Here is a 27,274-nt window from a genome sequence, read left to right as displayed (position 1 = left end):
GCCAATCTCCCTGTGTGACCCCCCAAAAAATTTGGGAGCTGCCTCTCGGGCTTCGTGCTAGCCATGACCCCTTGTAAAATTGCTCCCTCCTTGCTGCCTCCGTCTCCTCCCATGGGAGGCGATCCCTCCCAGCCAGGATCTCCTCCCACGTCCAGGATCCTTTCCCATTCAAAATGTCCTCCCACATCCATTCCTCCTGACCACGCTGCTTGGTCTTTTTGTAGTGGGTAGTTCTGTAACGTCTGTCGTCTGATGAAGAAGGAGACCAAGGTGCAGCGTGGTAGGCGTTCATGATTTTTTAAATAAAACTGAACACGGCAAAAAAATACCAAAGTTGAACAACACGAAACAGTTCTGTCAGGTGCAGACACTAAACAGAAAACAACTACCCACAAAACCCAAACGGAAAAGGACAACTTATATACAGAGGGGCAAAAAAGTATTTAGTCAGCCACCAATTGTGCAAGTTCTCCCACTTAAAAAGATGAGAGAGGCATACATGGTCTTCGGCAAAGGTTTGTGCAAAGTGGCCAAGCCGCGATGGAGCGTTTGAGGGGGGTCCTCAAGCGGTAAGGAAATACAATGACATTAATGAGATGCATAGGCTTACTACATAATGTTGTCATTGGTGGGTGAGTTTAGCCTAAATATTTAACCTTTTTGACAGGGTTCCCAGGTGCCCAAGGCATTGCCCACAAAGCAAGACCAAACCTTTCCGTGATCCTCGTCTCAGTGGGCTCGTGCAGAGTTTGGGTGGGTTTTTGTTTGGCCTATTCCTCGCCCCTGTGTACGGAATGACTGCACTGTTCATACAGAACCAGGGGCTGTGGTATTGCGTGTGTACCATGATCACCATAGCTTTCCTCTCAGCATTTGGCACGGGCCTCTCCATCCGCGAATGTTGTGCTCATGATGCCAATGCTGTGTTCAAGTGAGTAGCCTACATATGAAGATAGTTTTAACCATACCACAAAAAAATTGTATATGTGCTGTGCGTTGAAATGCACCCAGCCCAACAGTCAAATCAACACTTTGGCAACATTTAGACAGATAGTCCAATTCTGATCTTTTTAAACCCACTATTTTGTCTTTTTACCAAAATAAAAATGTGAAAATATCTAATGTGATTTGTCAAAATCCCAATTAGTGTGAAAAAAATATCAGAATTGGGCTGCCTTTCTAAACGCAGCCTTTCAAACAGAGAGAGACAAACGGGATTGATGCAAACTGGATATATTGTTTCCCAGGCTGGTGAAGGCACATACAGTGCCTTGCGAAAGTATTCGGCCCCCTTGAACTTTGCAACCTTTTGCCACATTTCAGGCTTCAAACATAAAGATATAAAACTGTATTTTTTTGTGAAGAATCAACAACAAGTGGGACACAATCATGAAGTGGAACGACATTTATTGGATATTTCAGACTTTTTTAACAAATCAAAAACTGAAAAATTGGGCGTGCAAAATTATTCAGCCCCCTTAAGTTAATACTTTGTAGCGCCACCTTTTGCTGCGATTACAGCTGTAAGTCGCTTGGGGTATGTCTCTATCAGTTCTGCACATCGAGAGACTGAAATTTTTTCCCATTCCTCCTTGCAAAACAGCTCGAGCTCAGTGAGGTTGGATGGAGAGCATTTGTGAACAGCAGTTTTCAGTTCTTTCCACAGATTCTCGATTGGATTCAGGTCTGGACTTTGACTTGGCCATTCTAACACCTGGATATGTTTATTTTTGAACCATTCCATTGTAGATTTTGCTTTATGTTTTGGATCATTGTCTTGTTGGAAGACAAATCTCCGTCCCAGTCTCAGGTCTTTTGCAGACTCCATCAGGTTTTCTTCCAGAATGGTCCTGTATTTGGCTCCATCCATCTTCCCATCAATTTTAACCATCTTCCCTGTCCCTGCTGAAGAAAAGCAGGCCCAAACCATGATGCTGCCACCACCATGTTTGACAGTGGGGATGGTGTGTTCAGGGTGATGAGCTGTGTTGCTTTTACGCCAAACATAACGTTTTGCATTGTTGCCAAAAAGTTCAATTTTGGTTTCATCTGACCAGAGCACCTTCTTCCACATGTTTGGTGTGTCTCCCAGGTGGCTTGTGGCAAACTTTAAATGACACTTTTTATGGATATCTTTAAGAAATGGCTTTCTTCTTGCCACTCTTCCATAAAGGCCAGATTTGTGCAATATACGACTGATTGTTGTCCTATGGACAGAGTCTCCCACCTCAGCTGTAGATCTTTGCAGTTCATCCAGAGTGATCATGGGCCTCTTGGCTGCATCTCTGATCAGTCTTCTCCTTGTATGAGCTGAAAGTTTAGAGGGACGGCCAGGTCTTGGTAGATTTGCAGTGGTCTGATACTCCTTCCATTTCAATATTATCGCTTGCACAGTGCTCCTTGGGATGTTTAAAGCTTGGGAAATCTTTTTGTATCCAAATCCGGCTTTAAACTTCTTCACAACAGTATCTCGGCCCTGCCTGGTGTGTTCCTTGTTCTTCATGATGCTCTCTGCGCTTTTAACGGACCTCTGAGACTATCACAGTGCAGGTGCATTTATACGGAGACTTGATTACACACAGGTGGATTGTATTCATCATCATTAGTCATTTAGGTCATCATTGGATCATTCAGAGATCCTCACTGAACTTCTGGAGAGAGTTTGCTGCACTGAAAGTAAAGGGGCTGAATAATTTTGCACGCCCAATTGTTCAGTTTTTGATTTGTTAAAAAAGTTTGAAATATCCAATAAATGTCATTCCACTTCATGATTGTGTCCCACTTGTTGTTGATTCTTCACAAAAAAATACAGTTTTATATCTTTATGTTTGAAGCCTGAAATGTGGCAAAAGGTTGCAAAGTTCAAGGGGGCCGAATACTTTCGCAAGGCACTGTACAGTAGAAGGGAAAGACCACCATTTTGTATGAAACAGGTGGAGGTGTGTCCATGTCATAGCCTACCTGCAATCAATTAGAGCACACAAACAATTAATTCAAACAGACCAATAAGCTCACAGTTCCAAAATCACATGGTTACCATGGTGTTATGATACTGATGATTTGTCTTCCACAGATTGTTTGTTTACATTTCTTCCATTGTGGCTAGATGGAGGAGGCCTACAGCTCAATCTAGTGGTAGGGTCGGGGACAACAATTGTTGACAACTAGCATTGTAGCTAAGCCTAACCCTAATCCTTTTCCTAACCTTAACCTCATTCTCCTAACCTGTTACATTAATTCACCTAACCTGCCACATTAGTTATCTTAGCCTGCTATGTAAACATAACATCTGTGGCGACAAATCATCAGTATTACCACACCCGGAATGAACCTTTGTTTGGTTGTAGTACGCCAGAATACCCCACAGGCACCTCCAACCTGTTAACAGTTTCCCTTGCTTTGAAAAGAAACATTTACTAAAGATAAAACACTAAGTATCTTTCATATAGGAGTCGTGAGCAAGTGGCGACGCCTCCACGTTTACAAGTAGCTCACCCACTGGCTCAATCTCTTTAGGACAGTCAGTTTGGAGATGCCAGAAGGGCTGGTCCATATTCTTTCTAGTAGGCCTGACTAACTTTTTTTTTGCAAAATTATCATGATCTGGCTTATAATGAGAGCCTCAAGGGGAGAAAAATGGGCCGTTGTGGGGGCCTCGAGGGGGGGAAAAATGGGCTAATGTGTTAGAAATGCCAGGACTGATTTCAGGTCACATTCCGCCCCTGAGTTGACAAAAGCAGTGCAGAGGTGGAAGATGTGTAGGTAAATGCTGTTTGACTTGACAGGAAAATAAACTCAAGTTTTTAATCTTGGTGCTGAGCAAGTGTGTTAATTAGTGCTAGCTAATTGCTGTAGGCTATGGCATGTGATTGTTCTAGAATGTTATTTATGTATGTCCCTTATCGATGGGTGAATAAAGCTAAAGCAGCCAAGGTGATAATGGCTGGAGTCGTTTTTGCTTAGCCAAAGAACCCGACCAGGCGTTCATTCAGGGGATAAAGTTTTCCGTTACTTCTGAGAGGTCGTTTTTTGAGATCAGTGTAGATCCTCATTAACATGAATATGGATTCATATGGATAATTTCAAATTAATTTATTTGAATAAATTAGGGCAGATACAAATTAACAGTTGAAACAGTTATTCAATGCTATGCATCGTAGTTAAGCCAATTTTCAAAGCTATTTGTGATCCAGTTTGCTGATTTCCCATGGCTAGCCATCATGATTGGTTCTTGCCCCCCCAGGAAGAAAAAAAAAAATCGGAGAAACGCCCGAGTGGAAGGAATGACCTACAATGCAATACTCAGTACACCAACTTGTTCTGGGTACCACTAATGCACTTTTTTATTATTTTTATTTCCTCACAGTGAAGGGCAAGGACTTCCTCCTGTTCCTCATCTTCTCCATGTTGGTCCAGGGCCCCATGACCAACACCCTGGAAAACTTTGACCGTGCAGCAGACAGCGTGGTGTGTGGGGCCGAACTTGCCATGAGCCAGACCCAGCAGGTACGTCTGTGGGCCATGCTTATTCTAGCACTGTCATTATTCAAAGACACTGTTAGTACAGTTACTGTATCTAACAATTTAACTCTCCAAATGAAGCCTTCCACTGATTTCTGTGCCCTCTACCCCCTGTTACAGCTCGTTCCCTGAGAAACGTGTTACACTTCCTGGTCGGCATTGGCGAGGTGTGTAATGACAAACTGGGCACCCCCTGTAAGAAGTGTAACAAGCTGTTTGATGATGCCCGTGATGACTGCATGGAGATCCTGTCTGCGTTCAACTTCCTTTGTCACATTGTGGATGGGTTCCGCCCCCTCTGTGGTCGCGCTCAAGGTTGGTTGACATGTTATTCCATCATACAGTAGAATCACTATCCTCACTCACCCTTACTTCCATCAGCTGTCAGTAGTAGAGGAAGGGTAGCTGTTTGTCATAGTGTCAGATGAATAAATTATTGTCCACTGAGAAGCAGGTTCAAATCGCAAGAGTAGGAACCTGGGAGGCTTTAGCACATACAGTATACAGCTGTATCAATAGAGTAAAGGAAATGTGAAAAGGACATCAATCACTGTGGAAGGTGTCTGTTTAAAAATAAGAAAATCTATGGTAGTGTTATAATTAGGTTGTCATATCTGTATTGTCATTGATGCAGTCTTCGCTTAATGTTTCTCTTGTAGAGCCATTATGAAGGACAACTTTGTTAGGGCCTCCTAACCATTACTCCTTGCCTCCTAACCATTACATTATCTGAGATGTTTGTTCTCTGTTTTTAAGTCATTCTCAGCTAGAACATTTGGTTTCTTAGCAGTTCTGGGAATGTACGTTTTTGGTTTCCCATTGGTTGTGGGAATAAAGCCATAAGTTTCCTTACCGTTAAGGCTTTTGAAAAAGTTCTGAGAACAGAAGTGAAAATTTCACTTGTTCTGGGAACATACATTTTCAGATTGCAGGGAGGTTCTGAGAAAGTTTTCCTATGGTTTCCTGAAAGTTTTCCTGTGAGGTTTTTATTAACGGAAATTATAGGCCATTTTAAGGTAATTAAATAACGTTCTGAGAACATGTTTCAGTAAGACTTTTAATAACACTGCTAGCTTAGGTTTACTGTTTTGAACTCCAAGCATAGATAGGAGACTGGGAAATTAATTTGCTTAGGCATTAATCATGCAAACACATTTGTTTTTTATTGTGGCATGGTGTCAGTGAGATTCAAACCTATGATCTTCTGCTCTCTATACTCTCTACTAATACAAAGTCGTACATTTTTGTAAATTCAAACAGATTCTATTTCAAAGGAAACAAGCACTCATTAAGATCAGGTGTGGCCAACACACCTGAAAACACTTAACAAGATAGAGGATAGAGAGAGCTTTATTGATGCGGAGAATGGAAAGTTTGTTTTTTAAACGTTAATGTTTTCTTGTGGTTTTTATGGAAAGTTTTCTTAATGTTCTGAGAACAGTACTTTAAATAGAACCAACCACAAGGAAACCTGCAAAAAATGTTATGCTGAAGTACTGGAATTCCAATAGTAGAACTTAATTTCCTAACATTCGCTGAACATTCTGAGAAAATTCATTAAATGGAACCATGAGGAAACTTGCAGAAAACATTATGCTGAAGTTCTTGAATTCACATAGAAGAACGTTGTTTCTTAATGTTCTCTGAACATTCGGAGAACATGACTTTAACTAGAACCATTAGGTAACGTGTAGAAAACATTGGAATTCCCACGGAAGAACATTGTTTCTTAACGTTCTCTTAACGTTCTGAGAACATTACTTTAAATAGAACCATGAGGAAAGCTGTAGAAAACATTATACTGAAATTACCACCAAAGAACATTGTTTCTTAATGTTGTCTGAACAATTTGAGAACATTACTTTAAATAGAACCATGAAGAAACCTATAGGAAAAGTTATGGGAAGATTGCATGCAAAATAACCATAGGATAACCACGCTCTCGCCAAGCTTTAAACAACATATGGTTCTCAGAACATTATGTGCTAGCTGGGTGGTCAGTAGTTTAAAATCTTCTGAAACTCAGTTAAAATGTCACCTTTTTTTGCACCCGAGCCTGTTTTTTCCGATTTTGGTGAAAAATTGCTGACTACAAATATGTTAGCTCATGGAAAAATAGATCACCCATTGTTGTGAGGTTGACATCAGTGTGGAGGTACAGCACAGCCCTCCTCTCTAGCTCTCTGGAAGCTCTGCGGTGCTCTGTGTTATTCTTTAGCCTAGGAGGGCAGGGTAACTTAGGAGCCAAGGCCTAGTTAAAACCCTCCAGCCCCACACTGCCCTCAGGTTTCCTCTCACATTTCCCAGGAGGAGCGCAGGCGTGAGTCACCCTCCATCCCTCTGCCTCCCCTGTTTTCTTTTCAAATGAATTATTGTTTCATATCCACCGCTGCTCTCGGGCCAGCCAGGAGCCAGCCAGGAGCCAGCCGGGAGCCAGCCAGGAGCCAGCCGGGAGCCAGCCGGGAGCCAGTCGGGAGCCAGCCGGGAGCCAGCCGGGAGCCAGCCGGGAGCCAGCCAGGAGCCAGCCGGGCAATGGTGACTTTTTAATCCAAACATGACCCGAGGGCCAGAGATGAAACACGCTTCCTGGCCCTTGGGAGATCTAGAATGCTGCTCTCAGCGTAAAGTGAATGGTGGCATTTCACTTTCTAAACTATGGGTCATAAATCCTATATAATGCTGTCTTATAAACCTGACATGACACTTGGGTTTACTTTTAATGACCGTTCACAATGGTTTTATGAGACAATGACTAGAGCCTGTGATGCAGAGATGCATTTTTCACGTCAATTAGCTAGAGGTTATGTCATTTGTAGGTATGAGGACAGTAATTATCAATGCATTCCTCTCATGTCAGTTGGTCAGCTGTTTTGCATCATCCCTTCTTACATTGTCGACCACATGAAGACAAAGATTGCTGCCCGTAAGTAAAGTCCAGAGGTACAAAAACCTTGCCCTATATAATAGTTTCTACTACTTCTCTATTCCAAGGTAGAACATTCTTCAATTCCATAATTCCACTGTAACTCCTTTTTGATGGCCAATCTAAACAGTCACAAATGCACAGTGGCACATTCTTGAAGTGCCTCTTTGCTCTCTTCTAGCAACCATAGCAGTTTTCGAGAAGATGAAGAAGGGGTTTGAGTTCAACATATCGGCCTCTATTCACTTTGACATGAATGTGAACAGCAGTCAGACGGTGCAACAGGTGTCACAGGATATGATGGAGGAAGTGTCGGTGGAGCTGGGACGTTTCTAGGAAGTGATGGGGCTAATAGCCTACATAGGCCTCTTCCTTCTGCTGCTAATGTACCTACGGTGAGTCTATCTATATTCATTCACATGGGTCATGCAAACAAGGTTTGACAAGGAGCGATATACTTTATATCAGGGTTTCCCCTGAGTTTGGGAAACCCTGCTCTGGTGTGTGTGTGTGTGTGTGTGTGTGTGTGTGTGTGTGTGTGTGTGTTTTAGGGCTGTCCTGTACAAACACAAGTACCTGCACCAGAATGACTTTGACAACACTTACATCACAGAGCAGTTTGAGGAGCTCAACGAGAGATTGGCTAGAGAGGGAAAACCCCCTGTCTAACCGCTCAGCCAGAGAGAGGCCCGCACCTACATCAGACCATGTGAGTGGAGCAGGAAGAATGCACAGGAAAGAGGAGAAGAAAAGATAAATGAATTGTAGGGGGAAGCAGTGTGGGTGTTGATAGAAAAGGTAGGGAGCGAAAGGATATAGAGAAGTTAGAAAATGAGAACAACAACAAAAACATCTAGAAAGGTGAAAAGAGAAAGTCAGTGTAACATTGATGTCATGGCAGTGAAAACACCCACCTAACCTCCCCTCCCACACACCCATCTCTGTCCTTTAGTCTCAGTGTACCTGACGGCCAGGGAGCGGCGGACGGCTGCCCTCAGCGCAGTGTCCAATCTCAGGCACATAGCCATAGGATGCCTGGGGTGGTGCTGGACCTGGTGGTCTTCTGGATGTTTGACCTGGTGCACTACCAAGCCCAGGGGGACAACGTGGCCAGAGGTGAGACAGTCTGGCTACAGGGAAATAGATTATGTTCAGTTCAAGGTTATTTACTGTACTAAAAACATTTAAATCTTACTAGCCACCCCACCCATCAGTGTACTCACAGGTGCATGGTTAAAAACAGGAATAGAGGAGAGGTATAATATCTGCATTCGTTATTGCTTCCAAAAAGTATATTTACCTGAATGAAACCAGAAACACTGCTAACAAGCCGAGTCTCAAAACATGTTTGTACAGCTATTTTGTTTGTACACATTTTGTTTGGGCTGTTATTTTGGATTTAGTTCTTTTAGACTTAACAGTTTATTTTATGAGAGAAAGTGGTTGTTCGGTGTGATGAATAACCTTGCCTGAAACTTGAAGTCTATCAGTTTACTCCATTCTATTCAGTCCAATAAAGGAATTAAACTAGACATCAGTATTCCAATTAAATACAAGAGTACAGATTATTCTAATGAAATTGTATATCAAACCATATTTGGAACCAACAACATCATCCAAGACATCGTGTTCTCTCTTTGTGCTCTCTCTAGCACCCATCGTATTGGCAGTGGAAGTAAATGGCACAGGCAATGCCCTGGACATCTTCAAGGACATAGCAGCTGCCTTTGCCATTCTGCAGAAGGGCAGCATCACTGTTCTCAACAAGAATTGTCTGATGAAGCCTTCAGAGCCAAACCACTCGGGATACATGCTCATAGGTAACACCTAGACTAGTAGTATTTAGTATTTACTAGGATCCCCAAGGCCAAGGCAGCAGCTACTCTACCTGGGGTCCAAACAGGAATAAAACAATTACATGAAAACAAAACAACAGCCTACATTATAAATACAATAATACAATACATTATTACTCTTATTACAAATGTATAATATTTACAATACTACATTAAGGGATAATCAACGAGGGGCTATGCATTCTGTGGAAAATAATGAACGACGTGACACCAAGCGATAGTGGAGTGGAATTGGCCGTCCATGGAGGTACATTATTTTCTAGAGAGTGCATACAGCCACAAATTGATTATTCCTTTCATACCATGGATATAATTTAACACATTTGGCACTAGAAATATGTTCATTTGTTTCTAGAAATGTGTTCAACATCCATTAAAGTAGCTAGCAAGTTTACTACATAGTGTCCATGGTAACCAAACAAACAGACTTGCTAGTTTATCTAACCAAATCATCAGTCCTAGTTTGCTGTTATGAAAATCAAATTCAACAATACCGTGCTCAATTCGACTTGCTTTTAAAAGAAGCTCAAACAAAACATGTAAAAATGAAATATAGCCAACAGTATGGCTGTCAAATTAAAACCATTCTAACAGTATTTCTGATTGTCTTCTCAACTCACCATCTCATACTTTTAATGTGGGACAGTCAATTTCAAATGAGTCTGACATATTGTCTCTTATCTCACCACCACTAATGAGATGGGTCCGTTTGATGCATGTCGCATCGGAGCTTCTCAAAGTCAGGGGGCATGGTTGACCTGTATCGATATTTAGTTTTAATTCAGAAGAGAGCACTGAATTCAGCTTCACACAGATATAAACTGGCGAAGGGCAGCCTACCATGATTTTTATGGTGCTTTCAAGACAACTGGGAACTCTGAAGTTCAAATCATGACGACAGTGATCTTTAGGATGCAAAGTTAGAGCTCTAGAAAGAGGCCCGAGTTCCTGAGCTGGAATTCCGTGTTGGATTACCGTTCAAAACTACACTGCTCAAAAAAATAAAGGGAACACTAAAATAACACATCCTAGATCTGAATGAAGGAAATATTCTTATTAAATACTTTTTTCTTTACATAGTTGAATGTGCTGACAACAAAATCACACAAAAATTATCAATGGAAATCAAATTTATCAACCCATGGAGGTCTGGATTTGGAGTCACACTCAAAATTAAAGTGGAAAACCACACTACAGGCTGATCCAACTTTGATGTAATGTAAGTCAAAATGAGGCTCAGTAGTGTGTGTGGCCTCCACGTGCCTGTATGACCTCTCTACAACGCCTGGGCATAGGCATGTGTGTGTGGCCTCCACGTGCCTGTATGACCTCCCTACAACGCCTGGGCCTGGGCATGCTCCTGATGAGGTGGCGGATGGTCTCCTGAGGGATCTCCTCCCAGACCTGGACTAAAGCATCCGCCAACTCCTGGACAGTCTGTTGGTGGATGGAGCGAGACATGATGTCCCAGATGTGCTCAATTGGATTCAGGTCTGGGGAATGGGCGGGCCAGTCCATAGCATCAATGCCTTCCTCTTGCAGGAACTGCTGACACACTCCAGCCACATGGGGTCTTGCATTGTCTTGCATTAGGAGGAACCCAGGGCCAACCGCACCAGCATATGGTCTCACAAGGGGTCTGAGGATCTCATCTTGGTACCTAATGGCAGTCAGGCTACCTCTGGCGAGCACATGGAGGGCTGTGCGGCCCCCCAAAGAAATGCCACCCCACACCATGACTGACCTACCGCCAAACCGGTCATGCTGGAGGATGTTGCAGGCAGCAGAACGTTCACCACGGCGTCTCCAGACTGTCACTTCTGTCAAATGTGCTCAGTGTGAACCTGCTTTCATCTGTGAAGAGCACAGGGCGCCAGTGGCGAATTTGCCAATCTTGGTGTTCTCTGGCAAATGAAAAACGTCCTGCACGGTGTTGGGCTGTAAGCACAACCCCCACCTGTGGACGTCGGGCCCTCATACCACCCTCATGGAGTCTGTTTCTGATCGTTTGAGCAGACACATGCACATTTGTGGCCTGCTGGAGGTCATTTTGCAGGGGAGGTAGCGGTCCTGCTGCTGGGTTGTTGCCCTCCTACGGCCTCCTCCACGTCTCCTGATGTACTGGCCTGTCTCCTGGTAGCGCCTCCATGCTCTGGACACTACGCTGACAGATACAGCAAACCTTCGTGCCACAGCTCGCATTGATGTCCCATCCTGGATGAGCTGCACTACCTGAGCCACTTGTGTGGGTTGTAGACTCCGTCTCATGCTACCACTAGAGTGAAAGCACCACCAGCATTCAAAAGTGACCAAAACATCAGCCAGGAAGCATAGGAACTGAGAAGTGGTCTGTGGTCCCCACCTGCAGAACCACTCCTTTATTGGGGGTGTCTTGCTAATTGCCTATAATTTCCACCTGTTGTCTATTCCATTTGCACAACAGCATGTGAAATTTATTGTCAATCAGTGTTGCTTCCTAAGTGGACAGTTTGATTTCACAGAAGTGTGATTGACTTGGAGTTACATTGTGTTGTTGAAGTGTTCCCTTTATTTTTTGGAGCAGTGTATTTTTCCCAGTTGTAGCTAATTTCTTTCCGAGTTTCCAGTTGCAGTGACCGCATGGAAGTCGGAGATTTCCACGGTCCCATTTCCCAAGTTCCCAGTTGTTTTGAACTCAGCATTAATGCTCAGAGGGAAACAGCAGGGCCTTTGAGTAAAGAACCAAAACTCCTCCGTAGTGACCCGTGAATGCATTGTCTGCAGTATTTGGTCAGATGGCAGCTAGATCAGCTGTTCAATTTCACTTACCTGCATGTCAACTGAGCCAGGATCACAGTCGAAACGGATTGGGAAGTAGGTCCGTCCCAAAGTACTCATCCAAGCGTTGGAGGTGAGCAGTTATCACTGTGTGGGACACTTCTGTTATTTTCTTTTCATTACACAGAAGTCTTTTTTTCTTTTTCTTTTAACATCCCATTGTGAATGACAACAGTTCCTCTCTCAATGCATTTTTTTTCTCCAACACTCCCCCTTGATAACCACCAAGCCTCAATGTGAAACATTGCCATGCTCTGATCACATATCTCCACATAGTTTTGCGAACAGGCGTGTGCGCAGTGGATGTGGTTTGATGTAGTTAACAATCGAAGTTACCTGCTGCAGTATATCTCCGAATTCTGTGCTCAGCTCTTTTGCCACCAGTTGCTCTCGGTGTATCATACAATGCATCCATATTGCAGAGGGAGACACATTCATAACTAGAGTGCAGAGGCCTGCCCCCCATCCCCTGATAGATGGAGCCATATCTGTGCAAATGTCCACCATTCGATCCCATATGGAATCTGTTTGTCGTTAATATAGCCACGCAGCACGCTCAACATTCCATATGCCGTTTCATACTTGGAAATCGTGAGACAGAACAATATGTCCTTGTGAATAGCATCCCCCGACATGTATAGCAAACAAAAGTCAATGCATAGGCATCTCGGCCCTAACAGCTGTCGTCCATTTGAATAGCATAAGCTTGGAAGTTTTTGAGTCATTCAGTCAGAGTTTCCTCTTGATTGTGAGCAATATCATAAATTATTTGTTTAACAGTGTTATCTGACAAAGGTATTGATGTGAGTTTCTGTGCCTCTGCCTCCCAACACATTGTTTTCACCATATCAATTGCAGCCGGTAATATCAAAGTCTCTGCAATAGTGTATGGTTTCATAGGTTAGTGGGCCTAGCCATTCACCGTGGGAATGATTCAAGTGCAACGGTCAAGTGCGGCCTTTTCCCATGATCTAAGAGCGCTCTCTGGTTTAATAATTTATACATATAAAGGTATATATTTAGATTTTGGGGGAATTTTGGAAATTCTCCCGCAACCCCATTTTCATATCAGGTGACTGATCTCTGTCCGGGTGTCCAGGTGACTGATTCCGCAGGTGAAGAAGCCGGATGTGGAAGTCTTGGACTGGCGTGGTTATACGTGGTCTGCGGTTGTGAGGCTGGTTGGATGTACTAAAACGACGTTAGAGGCGGCTTATGGTAGAGAAATTAACATTAAATTCTCTGGCAATGGGCCTCCCGGGTGGCGCAGTGGTCTAGGGCACTGCATCGCTAGCTGTGCCACCAGAGACTCTGGGTTCGCGCCCAGGCTCTGTCGCAGCCGCCCGCGACCGGGAGGTCCATGGGGCGACGCACAATTGACCTAGCGTCATCCGGTTTAGGGTAGGGATATCCTTGTCTCATCGCGCACCAGCGACTCCTATGGCGGGCCGGACGCAGTGCACGCTAACATTCAGTGACCACGACCAAGGTCTCCAGGTGTTTCCTCCGACACATTGGTGCGGCTGGCTTTCGGGTTGGATGCACACTGTGTTAAGAAGCAGTGGTTGGGTGTGTTTCAGAGGACGCATGACTTTCGACCTTCGTCTCTCCCGTCTCTCCCGAACCCGTACAGGAGTTGTAGCGATGAGACAAGATAGTAACTACTATTGGATACCATGAAATTGGGGAGAAAAAGGGGGGTCAAATTTAAGAAAATATATATATTAAAAAATAATAATAATTATCTGGCAACAGCTCTGGGGGACATTCCTGCAGTCAGCATTTCAATTTTATGCTCCCTCAAAACTTGAGACATTGTGTTGTGTGACAACTGCACATTTTAGAGTGCCCAGCACAAGATGCACCTGTGTAATGATCATGCTGTTTAATCAGCTTCTTGATATGCCACATCTGTCAGGTGGATGGATTATCTTGGCAGAGGAGAAATGCTCACTAGCTGGGATGTAAACACATTTCTGCATAAAATGTGAGAGAAATAAGCTTTTTGTGTGTGTGGAAAATTTCTGCGATATTTTGTTTCAGCTCATTAAACATGGCACAAACACTTTACATATTGCATTTATATTTTTGTTCAGTAAATATATTTTTTGGTGGAATTTTAACATTAAAATATCTGGTAGCACTTGCCCCTAAGATTAACATACAGGTAACTGCCAAAATAATGGAAACACTTGAGTAAATGGGGGATACAAAGTATGTTGAAAGCAGATGCTTCCACAGAGGTGTGGTTCCTGAGTTAATTAAGCAATTAACATCCCATCATGCTTAGGGTCATGTATAAAATTATTTGGGCCATTATTATTGCTACCATGGCTATGCTCCCATAAGATGACAATGCTCCTATCCACAGGGCAATAGTGGTCACTGAATGTTTTGATGATCATGAAAATGATGTTAACCATATGTCATGGACTTCTCAGTCACCAGATCTCAACCCAATTGAGCACCTATGGGAGATTCTGGAGCGGTGCTTGAGAACGTGTTTTCTATCATCAACAAAACACCTATTATGGAATTTATCGTGGAAGAATGGTGTCTCATCCCTCTAGTAGAGCTCCAGACACAACAGTCAATGCCTGGGTGCATTGAAGCTGTTCTGACTCGTGGTTGCCCGACTCCCTATTAAGATGCTTTATGTGTTTCCTTTATTTTGGCTGTTATCTGTATCTATGCCTTGGCCTAGGGATATGGAGTAAATTCTACAGGGTCTCTGTATTTTTTGCTGTTTAACACTGACACCCAGTGGCCAGAATAAGCTGTTTGCTTTGCTTCCTCTCTCTTAAAAGGAGTTAAGGAGGCTCGTGTGTGCCAGGTACTACCCGAAACGAGAACGGGTACGTTATGACCCAGTCACAACTCTCTCTTTACCTGTCCAGTCCCAAACCCCGTCCTCTAGCCCTTACCACTTCTGTGTTTGCTGATCTCAGTGAACCAGGTAGGTGTAGTAATAAATGGATACCTTCCCAGTGGACTTAGCTGTCGCTTACACCTATCCATTTCATTTAGATCTGCAAACACTGATGAGTTAGGGGCTGTCAGTTACATAACAACTACAATGAAATAAAAAGATCCACAGATAGATTTGTTCACGATAGCCACTACAGGTTGTGGTTTTGTGCAGGCAGAATAGAACTTGTTCTGCAGTAGTCTGCTGGTCTGGGAGTCTAGGAGAAAGAGGAATGTGAACCATGCATAGAATTGAAACAAGGTCAGCACTGCACAGCAATACAGATGTACTTATCTTGATTTCAGGACAAAAGAACAGACAGAAATGTTATGCTTAAAAAGTTAATACAGCTTGATCACGTTCTCTTCTTGTCGTGCCAAAGGTAGATAAACTATTAAACCAGGGAAAAAAACTATCATTTTGTTGTCGATTCTGGTCTTATGTAGTGGCGGTCTTTGTCATTGTTTGTATACTAGTAGTGGCACGGTTAGCATCAGCCGTTATCTATTACAAACTGGTGTGACAGGGAAGGTGTTGCATCATTCTAATGGCAGTGTTCATACACGTTGCCAGCAGCTTCAGGTTTAGTGTCACTACATTTTATACTAGACTGTTGGATCAGATGGAATTCAAACCATGTACAGAATGTTGAGCCTCAGCACTGGGTCTGTGTACCGTAACTTTGTCTATGTGCACACATAACTCTATGTACAGGTAACTGCCAAAATAAAGGAAACATAAAGTGTCTTAATAGGGCGTTGGGCCACCACAAGCCACCAGAACAGCTTCAATGCACCTTGGCATAGATTCTATTGGAGGGATGCGACACCATTCTTCCATGAGAAATTACATAATTTGGGTTTTTGTTAATGGTGGTGGAAAACGCTGTCTCAAGCCTCGTTCACATCACCCATAAGCACTCCGTTGCATTGCTCCGGATGTCATGCTTTTCAATGGGGAAGTCCATAATGGAGTGCAAACGCAATGCCCCCTTGCAGTTGAAGGCTCCGTTGCAGGACGGACGCTGCAAACTTTAACATTTTTCAAACTTTACGTCATCTTTAGTCCAGCCAGAGTCTGTCGAAGAACAGGAAGTTGCCAGACCACAGAGATAATGTGGTTTTCGCTAATGGCTTTATGGGATAGCTAGCAACTTCCTATAAGTGAATACAATTTAATAGCAATGTTAAATAATTATATTATATGACTGTTGCCTCCCGTAAACATGCGCCACTACAGAATCTCCCATAAGTGTTCAATTGGGTTGAGAATTGAGATCTGGTGACTGAGACACACAAACACCCTTTAAACCCCCTATACTGCTTTGAGACCCCTCTTTCATAGTCACTGAGAACTCTTCTTCTAGCCATGGAAGCCAAAATAATGGGCAACTGGGCATTTTTATACATGACCCTAAGCATGATGGGATGTTAATTGCTTAATTAACTCAGGAACCACACCTGGGTAGAAGCATCTGCTTTTAATATACACTGCTCAAAAAAAGGGAACACTAGAATAACACATCCTAGATCTGAATGAATGAAATATTCTTATTAAATACTTTTTTCTTTACATAGTTGAATGTGCTGATAACAAAATCACACAAAAATTATCAATGGGAATCAAATTTATCAACCCATGGAGGTCTGGATTTGGAGTCACACTCAAAATTAAAGTGGAAAACCACACTACAGGCAGATCCAACTTTGATGTAATGTCCTTAAAACAAGTCAAAATGAGGCTCAGTAGTGTGTGTGGCCTCCACGTGCCAGTATGACCTCCCTACAATGCCTGGGCATGCTCCTGATGAGGTGGCTGGATGGTCTCCTGAGGGATTTCCTCCCAGACCTGGACTAAAGCATCCGCCAACTCCTGGACAGTCTGTGGTGCAACGTGGTGTTGGTGGATGGAGCGAGACATGATGTCCCAGATGTGCTCAATTGGATTCAGGTCTGGGGAATGGGTGGGCCAGTCCATAGCATCAATGCCTTCCTCTTGCAGGAACTGCTGACACACTCCAGCCACATGAGGTCTAGCATTGTCTTGCATTAGGAGGAATCCAGGGCCAACCGCACCAGCATATGGTCTCACAAGGGGTCTGAGGATCTCAGAGCACATGGAGGGCTGTGCGGCCCCCCAAAGAAATGCCACCCCACACCATGACTGACCCACCGCCAAACCGGTCATGCTGGAGGATGTTGCAGGCAGCAGAACGTTCTCCACGGCGTCTCCAGACTGTCACGTCTGTCAAATGTGCTCAGTGTGAACCTGCTTTCATCTGTGAAGAGCATAGGGCGCCAGTGGCGAATTTGCCAATCTTGGTGTTCTCTGGCAAATGAAAAACGTCCTGCACGGTGTTGGGCTGTAAGCACAACCCCCTCCTGTGGACGCCGGGCCTTCATACCACCCTCATGGAGTCTGTTTTTGACCGTTTGAGCAGACACATGCACATTTTTTCCTTTTTTCATTTTATTTTTTCCCTCAACTTTTTCACTCCGGACGCTTTATCTGGACATGATTCGTCAGGACCTCCAACAGCCGAAGCTAAGTAGTAACATTAACATGATGCCTTCTAATTGCAGTCGCTGTACTCGCCTTACGGCGAGGATAGCTGTGCTACAAGCCCAGCTTCAGACACAATCGTTAGGCAAGGGTAATTTCAGTGTAGGAAAGGATGAAACAGCGTCTGTGCCACCAGTAAGTACAGATAGTAGTATAAGTCCCCTGGCACAGTCCCCGCAGCCGGACAACTTTCTCACAGGTTTCTGGAAGGAAATGCTGTAGGAATGCTCAACCGGTGTCGCTCATTCAGCCGACAGAAACTTTCAACCGGTTTTCCCCATTAAGCAGCGAGTCGGAGTCAGAGGCCGAGTCTTCTCTGGTCTCTACTCCTCTCGTTACGGGGTCTGAGACGCCGAAGCTTCCCACCATTAGCTCTGACAAATTGAAAACTCTAGTCATTGGCGACTCCATTACCCGCAGTATTAGACTTAAAACGAATCATCCAGCGATCATACACTGTTTACCAGGGGGCAGGGCTACCGATGTTAAGGCTAATCTGAAGATGGTGCTGGCTAAAGCTAAAACTGGCGAGTGTAGAGAGTATAGAGATATTGTTATCCACGTCGGCACCAACGATGTTAGGATGAAACAGTCAGAGATCACCAAGCGCAACATAGCTTCTGCGTGTAAATCAGCTAGAAAGATGTGTCGGCATCGAGTAATTGTCTCTGGCCCCCTCCCAGTTAGGGGGAGTGATGAGCTCTACAGCAGAGTCTCACAACTCAATCGCTGGTTGACAACTGTTTTCTGCCCCTCCCAAAAGTTAGAATTTGTAGATACAGTGCCTTGCGAAAGTATTCGGCCCCCTTGAACTTTGCGACCTTTTGCCACATTTCAGGCTTCAAACATAAAGATATAAAACTGTATTTTTTTGTGAAGAATCAACAACAAGTGGGACACAATCATGAAGTGGAACGACATTTATTGGATATTTCAAACTTTTTTAACAAATCAAAAACTGAAAAATTGGGTGTGCCTCTAACCCTATTACAGGGGCTGAGTCACTGGCTTACTGGGGCTCTCTCATGCCGTCCCTGGAAGGGGTGCGTCACCTGAGTGGGTTGATTCACTGTTGTGGTCATCCTGTCTGGGTTGGCGCCCCCCCTTGGGTTGTGCCATGGCGGAGATCTTTGTGGGCTATACTCAGCCTTGTCTCAGGATGGTAAGTTGGTGGTTGAAGATATCCCTCTAGTGGTGTGGGGGCTGTGCTTTGGCAAAGTGGGTGGGGTTATATCCTTCCTGTTTGGCCCTGTCTGGGGGTGTCCTCGGATGGGGCCACAGTGTCTCCTGACCCCTCCTGTCTCAGCCTCCAGTATTTATGCTGCAGTAGTTAATGTGTCGGGGGCTAGGGTCAGTTTGTTATATCTGGAGTACCTCTCCTGTCCTATTCGGTGTCCTGTGTGAATCTAAGTGTGCGTTCTCTAATTCTCTCTTTCTCTCTCTCTCTCTCTCGGAGGACCTGAGCCCTAGGACCATGCCCCAGGACTACCTGACATGATGACTCCTTGCTGTCCCCAGTCCACCTGGCCGTGCTGCTGCTCCAGTTTCAACTGTTCTGCCTTATTATTATTCGACCATGCTGGTCATTTATGAACATTTGAACATCTTGGCCATGTCCTGTTATAATCTCCACCCGGCACAGCCAGAAGAGGACTGGCCACCCCACATAGCCTGGTTCCTCTCTAGGTTTCTTCCTAGGTTTTGGCCTTTCTAGGGAGTTTTTCCTAGCCACCGTGCTTCTACACCTGCATTGCTTGCTGTTTGGGGTTTTAGGCTGGGTTTCTGTACAGCACTTTGAGATATCAGCTGATGTATGAAGGGCTATATAAATAAATTTGATTTGATTTGATTTGTGGCCTGCTGGAGGTCATTTTGCATGGCTCTGGCAGTGCTCCTCCTGCTCCTCCTTGCACAAAGGCGGAGGTAGCGGTCCTGCTGCTGGGTTGTTGCCCTCCTACGGCCTCCTCCACGTCTCCTCATGTACTGGCCTGTCTCCTGGTAGCGCCTCCATGCTCTGGACACTACGCTGACAGACACAGCAAACCTTCTTGCCACAGCTCGCATTGATGTCCCATCCTGGATGAGCTGCACTACCTGAGCCACTTGTGTGGGTTGTAGACTCCGTCTCATGCTACCACTAGAGTGAATGCACCGCCAGCATTCAAAAGGGACCAAAACATCAGCCAGGAAGCGTTAGGAACTGAGAAGTGGTCTGTGTTCACCACCTGCAGAACCACTCCTTTATTGGGGGTGTCTTGCTAATTGCCTATAATTTCCACCTGTTGTCTATTCCATTTGCACAACTGCATGTGGAATTTATTGTCAATCAATGTTGCTTCCTAAGTGGACAGTTTGATTTCACAGAAGTGTGATTGACTTGGAGTTACATTGTGTTGTTTAAGTGTTCCCTTTATTTTTTTGAGCAGTGTACTTTGTATCCCTAATTTACTCAAGTGTTTCCTTTATTTTGGCAATGACCTGTATATGTCTATTGTCTGCCGATAGGTAATTATTGTCTTGCCCTGGTGACAATCTAATTTCTTCTCTGAGATTGACAAAGCATGATCAGGAAATTCTATAGATTATCTACTGGGCCATGCTCCAGATGCATTCTATTTGTCCAGCACCTTTTCCAGATCCAGACACTTCCAGACACTTTTAACATAACATAGAGCAGGTAATGGTGTTTCTCATTCCTCTGTGGGGCAGGAACGGGTGCAGCTCTTCCACAGGAGGATTCAGTCTCTAGGTAAAGCCCTGCTGAGGTCTGTAGAAAAGGGCAGAAGAAGAGGGACCCAGATTCCTCCAGACACTCACAACCTGGTAAAATGAATGTCAATTTCACCTAAATCTCTCATTCTTGAAGCCATTTCTCATCTTTTCACCATGTTAGTATTTTAACTAGTGCATTTTTTTGCCCATGCAAATCCAGAATAGTACAGGACTGTAACACATTACACATATTTATAGTGGATGTGTGTACAGATAGCTTTGACACATCACTAATGTTATTACAGCTAATGATGTGTTCTTTAATCTAGCCTCCCAGGTGGGTCCTACCTAGCTGAAATTATGGGGGTGTCCTCTGTCTCTTGCATGGCCTGTGGAAGGGGAGGAGAGGGACAGGATGACCCCAGCATGGTCACATGCATCACTCCTCAGTGTAAAGGTACAGCAGCCGAACTCAGGCCTTTAAGGTTGTCTTTGTTTGGGGATTTTGTTTTTGTTTATAGGACCCCCTTGAAAAGTAGATAGATCTGTTTCCTCTACAAGCTCATAAAAGTTACCTGCCTTTCATGTACCGCTTTTTTTTGTGTCATAAAATCTTACCTTCTTTCCTTGTAAAATCAAATGGAGTTTGACCTTACTGTGTGTACAGTGAGGGAGTTGACTCTGTTAAACTGTTGACTCAGCCTATAAGGATAAGAATTCAGCTAACAACTTTGGTGAAGCACAACGAGGGGTGTTTCTCAAAGCCAGATTTGCAACTCTTTGCAATTACTTATTACTTGTTACTTGCTGTTTCAGAATGTTAACCCATGTTTGCAGGCCATATCTTTGATACTATTTTGTGAAATAGCCCCTGGTCTTGATGAGTTTTAAGTTCCTCTTGGCAATCTGACTTTTCTGTTCCATTCAACTACTCCACTGTGGTTTGTTGCACTCTAATCCGTGTGCTGTTTTAACATTACATATAGTGTAAGCAGTGCTTCCAGAGTATGGGCCAGGTGTGTGCAGTTTGCATGGGACCCCTGACCTTTCAGGAGGACTGTGAGAAAGAGCTGGGAGGCATCCACAGGGACATATTACTCATGATGACCACGCGTTAGACTGTTAAACATGTTAGACTCTAGCTGCCCACTTAACTATCGTGTTACACTTTGTTTGGTTACACTTAAAATACAGTAAGTTACTCACTTGCCCCAATTGCATTTTGTCACTAGAAACAATTTGTAACGTAGTAACTAAATATATAACTAATGTGGAATAAGAATTAATGAACTAGAATGTGTCTCTTAGTCATACAGAAGAGCAGTTGTGTGTTGTAACAGTGGTATAACCTGTATGTTCCAGAGACTCCAGTGATGATGAGCAGCTGGGCCTGTGGACTGCGGCGCTAACTTGCCCCCACATCCCCCACAGGGGCACCAGGAGACGATGGAGATGGGGATCGCCATGGCAACGTGGCGACGGCCCTCAGAGAGCAGGGTGCAGCGTGGGGCCTGCAGCAGTATAGGGCTGGTGGAAGGAGACAATGGGGACAGTAGTAGATTTTGGCGATTTTTTTTAAATTGATTTTTTAAAAATATATATATATTTTTTAATAACTTTATTTAACGAGGCAAGTCAGTTAAGAACACATTCTTATTTTCAATCACGGCCTAGGAATGGTGGGTTAACTGCCTTTTTCAGGGTCAGAACCACAGATTATTACCTTGTTTCGGTCACTAGTCCAACGCTCTAACCACCTGCCTCACGAGGAGCCTGCTTGTTACGCGAATCCATTAAGAAGCCAAGGTAAGTTGCTAGCTAGCATTAAACTTATCTTATAAAAAACAATCAATCAATCATAATCACTAGTTATAACTACACATGGTTGATGATATTACTAGTTTATCTAGCGTGTCCTGCGTTGCATATAATCGATGCGGTGCGCATTCGCGAAAAAGGGCTGTCGTTGCTCCAACGTGTACCTAACCATAAACATCAATGCCTTTCTTAAAATCAATACACAGTATATATTTTTAAACCTGCATATTTAGATAAAAGAAAGGTTAGCAGGCAATATTAACCAGGTGAAATTGTGTCACTGCTCTTGCGTTCATTGCACGCAGAGTCAGGTCATTTCGAAATAATTTGCCAGAATGTTACGTAATTATGACATAACATTAAAGGATTTGCAATGTAACAGCAATATTTAGACTTAGGGATGCCATCGGTTAGATAAAATATGGAACGGTTCCGTATTTCACTGAAAGAATAAACGTTTTGTTTTCGAAATGATAGTTTATGGATTCGACCATATTAATGACCTAAGGCTCATATTTATGTGTGTTGTTATGTTATGATTATTATGTCATTATGTTATGATTTGATAGAGCAGTCTGACTGAGCGATGGTAGGCACCAGCAGGCTCATAAGCATTCATTCAAACAGCACTTTAGTGCGTTTTGCCAGCAGCTCTTTGGCTGTTTATGACTTCAAGCCTCTCAACTCCCGAGATTAGTCTGGTGTAACCGATGTGAAATGGCTAGCTAGTTAGCGGGGTGCGCGCTAATAGTGTTTCAAACATCACTCGCTCTGAGACTTGGAGTGGTTGTTCTCCTTGTGGAGTGATGGGTAACGCTGCTTCGAGGATGGCTGTTGTCGATGTGTTCCTGGTTTGAGCCCAGGTAGCAGAGAGGGATGGAAGCTATACTGTTACACTGTCATGAGAATTATGTTCTCAAGGTTCCTAACCCAATTCAATTATACTACTCAGTCTATGACCTAGAATTTGTAAGATACTGGTCGAATGAAACAGACGGAGGCCCAGCTAAAATAGTCAAAAAGGTTTATTCACGAGAGCGCTGGTCTGTTGTACAAAACCATTCATTTTATACTGGCTTCTTACGCACACACTTTCACACACAAACATTAGGTATCCTACGCACACACGCACATACTTTCACACACAAACATTAGGTATCCTACGCACACACGCACATACTTTCACACACAAACATTAGGTATCCTACGCACACACTGTCCTGCTACCCAGCCGACAAAGATTAGGGGAGTCCGTGAGAATCACTCCCCGTCCTCCATCAAGATAGGGAGACCGTGGGAAGTCCTCTCAGTGGCCCCCAGCCAAGGTCGGCACTGAATCTTGCTCAGACAGTTTATTTTTAAGATACGATAATAGACATTGTACAGATATATTGTTTTACCCTAATTCTGACTAAAAACTACACTCACGGATATATAATTCTACTGACTAAAACCACACACATCATTAAATATAACTTTATGATTCTAATCAATTTCATACAATTATATGGTTTCAGGGTGGAGTATTCTAATCATTAATTTAAACCTATAAATTCCATCAACATACACTGGCAATACTAAAAAATAAAAAATACAAATCGTATAGAGAGAAATATTCCTATAATAACTACAACCTAAAACATCTTACCTGGGAATATTGAAGACTCATGTTAAAAGGAACCACCAGCTTTCATATGTTCTCATGTTCTGAGCAAGGAACTTAAACGTTAGCTTTCTTACCTGGCACTTATTGCACTTTTACTTTCTTCTCCAACACTTTGTTTTTGCATTATTTAAACCAAATTGAACATGTTTCATTATTTATTTGAGGCTAAATTGATTTTATTGATGTATTATATTAAGTTAAAATAAGTGTTCATTCACTATTGTTGTAATTGTCATTATTACAAATACATTTTAAAAATCAGCTGATTAATCGGTATCGGCTTTTTTTGGTCCTCCAATAATTGGTATCGGTGTTGAAAAATCATAATTGTCGACCTCTAGACAGTAGTGGTCATATCAGTCCCCCCCAGTGACTCTGAACACAGGTAATGGAGATGTGACTCTTCATATGTATGATTATGATCACTACTATCATTACCATCAGAATGAAGATGATCTGATATTTAATTGAGCATTCATTACCAAGACTACTCAGAACAGGACCACTCTGAGCCTAGTGACCATGACTATAACCACAACCCCAACCCAACATTGTCCCTCTCGGCCATCCGTGTGAGCGGGGGGGCTGGAGACCCAAGGGTGCGAGAGTGACACTTCACACAGTGACGCCTTCTTTCACTCTATCACCTCTGGCCAGATTGACCACTCAGTATGGATCCCTGAGAACAGTCACAGTCCACAGCCTTGGCCACAACTCACAACCGCAACTTTCTCAGGGATGACCACCTTAAAACCAACCAGCTCCACTTACATTCAGAAGGAACTAATTGTGCTCAGCTCAGAACACTGCAGTCTGTGATAAAGAGGCTACAGATGTTAATAGGGATGAGCAAATGACTTTCTAAGTTATATACATTTAATTTAGTATTAAAATACATGTTTTCCATGTTATCCAAAGCATTAGCCCATTTATTTTCCATATGTAAGTGTGATTAATAATAGGGGAACTTCATACTGAACTTTTAGATGCATTTGAAGTGTTCTCCAAATCTAGAATGTAAATGAGCTTTGGCTTTGGTTAAATTCCCCCCATTTATGATTTAGTAACATTGGAATGCACTGCATGAATCACCTGCACTCCAGAGGTTCATTTATAGTCAAACTGATGATAACCTTAGATGCTATAGGGCCAATGACCTTAGAGTTATTTGAAAGATGAATAGTACAAGCTGATGTCATGGATTGTGGATTGACCATTTTAGGACCATTTTAAGAGAATAATTACATTATTTAAGATTTACATTTTATAATGTTAGTCAGACTGTTTTGTGATAGTCGTATTTGTATGTCTCTGTGGAAAGTTGGAAACAGATAAGGACACTATGACTTTGTAAATGGGGTGGTAAACGCCCACAAAGTTTGATTTAAAAAGTACAATAAATAAGTAAACTGAATAACAACGCACACGTCTCATGTTTCCACCCTCAGTTCATTATATAGGCCCAGTGTTAAATGTCGGTGTTTCTCCTCCCCATTCCTTGTCTGATGCCGGGGTGGAATCCAGTTTTTGTGTGTGTGGGAGGATACGAGATTCCAGCTAGGATGGCAATGGAACGCTGACAAGAAAAGTTTCCTCTTGACTGGACAGACCAAAACGGACTCAATGGCGACCAAGGTATGATATATCACCTTGTAAGAGTTGTTTTCTTACCATTAATAATCTTTAAGTCAATACTTATCTGTTTATTATTTTGATATTTAGAATTTGTGATTCAAACGCACAGGAGACTGTTATCAAGTTTATTAGCTAGGGCGCCGGTTCTCACCGATAGGATTTTCGTGCAAACTGACATCAGCGCATGATGTACGATAAAGCGCTAACATGTTAGAGCGTAACAAATCGAAACCAATTTAGCTATTATACTCTGGTAAATCATTAGCCTACATTATGCTCACTGGTCTTGTGGATTTCATTTTGACACGGAATTCGCAATCTGGGTGCCAGTTATTTTGGAGCAGTTGAGTGCCCTGTGCCTCGACATTCGGCGCAGAGTAATAGAAAGCACGGGGAATTAATCAGGTTCACGCACCCCTTTCTACGGAAACGCTGGAACGGGTACGCTTTTTTGTTAAGGAGGAACGTCTAATTTTGCGTGGCTATTTGAATATCTGAATTTATTGCATTGAAAATTGGTTTCTAGCCACCATTGATAGTAAAAGTTGACGCCTCACACATATAATAGGTGCAGTACAATGGGATTTAATGAGCCCAAAGTTCAGCTATGGATATGCAATGTATTACAAAAGGCTACCCGAGATGAATAGGAATAACGTTCTACAGCTTTGGCCAACACCCAGAAGGTAAATCTGTGAGAGCTGCCAGTGCAGACTGACAGGGTGTGTGCTACAACGCTTGAGTGGGATTGTTAAATTGAATGAATCAGTCAGTCAACCATTAGTTTAATACAATTCTGCTGAAATATACACTAAGGGCACAAAACATTAGGAGAATCCCCTTTTGCCCCCAGAACAGCCTCAATTCATCTGGGCATGGGCTCTTCACGGTGTTGAAAGCGTTCCACATTGATGCTGGCCCATATTGACTCCAATTCTTCACAGAGTTGTGTCAAATTGGCTGGATGTCCTTTTGGGTGGTGGACCATTCTTGATGCAGACGGGAACTGTTGTGTGTGAAAAACCCAGCAGCATTGTAGTTCTTGACACACTCAAACCGGTATGCCTGGCACCTACTACATACACTTAAATATTTTGAATTGCCCATTCACCCTCTAAATGGCGCACACACACACAATCCATGTCTCAATTGTCCCAAAGCTTTAAAATCCTTCTTTAACCTGTCTCCCCCCCTTCATATACACTAATTAAAGTAGATTTAACCTCCGCGGGACAGTTGAGCTAATGTGATTAGCATAAGGTTGTAAGTAACAAGAACATTTCCCAGGGCATAGACATATCTGATATGGGCAGAAAGCTTAAATTCTTGTTAATCTAACTGCACTGTCCAATTTACAGTAGCTATTACAGTGAAAGAATACCATGCTATTGTTTGAGGAGAGTGCACAGTTGTGAACTTGAATGTATTAATAAACCAATTAGGAACATTTGGGCAGACTTGATGCAACATTTTTAACAGAAATGCAATGGTTCATTGGATCAGTCTAAAACGTTGTATATACACTGCTGCCATTTAGTGATCCAAATCTAAATTACGCCTAAACTGGAATAATACATTGTGGCTTTTCTCTTGCATTTCAAAGATGATGGAAAAAAAACGGCATGTTTTTTTCTTTGTATTATCTTTGACCAGATCTAATGTGTTATATTCTCCTACGTTAATTTCACATTTCCAAAAACGTAAAGGTGTTTCCTTTCAAATGGTATCAAGAATATGCATATCTTTGCTTCAGGTCCTGAGCTACAGGCAGTTAGATTTGGGTATGTCATTTTAGG

General features: G+C 43.1%; 1 long non-coding RNA gene and 1 pseudogene across 1 annotated transcript; both read left to right on the top strand.

Annotated features, from left to right (window-relative positions):
• The first annotated feature begins 540 nt into the window (after positions 1-540).
• LOC121840554 lies at positions 541-9,275 on the top strand (annotated as a pseudogene).
• A 10,792-nt stretch (positions 9,276-20,067) lies between these two features.
• Positions 20,068-22,163, top strand: LOC112222612. Its single transcript, XR_002949160.2, has 3 exons — positions 20,068-20,470; positions 20,689-20,816; positions 21,722-22,163. It is a non-coding gene; the product is annotated as an uncharacterized LOC112222612 (long non-coding RNA).
• The last annotated feature ends 5,111 nt before the right edge of the window (positions 22,164-27,274 follow it).

The sequence above is a fragment of the Oncorhynchus tshawytscha genome, linkage group LG23, assembly GCF_018296145.1.
Source record: "Oncorhynchus tshawytscha isolate Ot180627B linkage group LG23, Otsh_v2.0, whole genome shotgun sequence".
In the NCBI taxonomy this organism is placed as follows: domain Eukaryota; kingdom Metazoa; phylum Chordata; class Actinopteri; order Salmoniformes; family Salmonidae; genus Oncorhynchus; species Oncorhynchus tshawytscha.
Note: the sequence above shows the minus strand (reverse complement) of the source record. Positions and strands in the feature narration are given on the sequence as shown.